Genomic DNA, 596 nt, shown 5'->3' with positions numbered 1-596 from the left:
CACGTTATATGCTTACAAATAGCACTGGAAAGTTAGTACTGTACAGCATACTATCATAGCCTGCGAATTGGTTCTAGTTAGCGTAAGGCTGAACATTCCGCCACTAATTTGCAAAGAGCAATTAGTCGTTGTGTCATAATGAGCTGGCAAGGTGTGTCGGTGTGTGTGGCTGATAGATTGGGAACAGATCCAACGCCATTTTCGGGTCCCATTCCCTAGCTGGTTTTGACCATGTGCTGCTTTACTCACCGGACCTCCAGCCTGCCTCTGTTGGGGAGGTGCCTTTAAACGTGTAATTGAACAAATTAACAGATAATTAGGTAATTACAGGGCACGCAGTCACCGCGTCCTTTACGCACTCGTTTCAGATCTGTGAGGTGTAGAGAATCAGTGACCTCGGTTCATCAAGCGACACATTTTAAAGAAGACACAAAAAAAAATTTAAATAAAAAATGCATCATAATTGTTTATCTTAACAAGTAATAATCTCTTCACTCAAGAAAGGCAGGCAATTTTTGATGATTTGATTACATGTGAGTAAAACTGTCGGTATCTTAACAGAGAATAGCCTAAACTCGCTGGACGAATCAGGTTGG

This window comes from Anguilla rostrata, chromosome 11, assembly GCF_018555375.3.
Source record: "Anguilla rostrata isolate EN2019 chromosome 11, ASM1855537v3, whole genome shotgun sequence".
Taxonomy (NCBI): domain Eukaryota; kingdom Metazoa; phylum Chordata; class Actinopteri; order Anguilliformes; family Anguillidae; genus Anguilla; species Anguilla rostrata.
Note: the sequence above shows the minus strand (reverse complement) of the source record.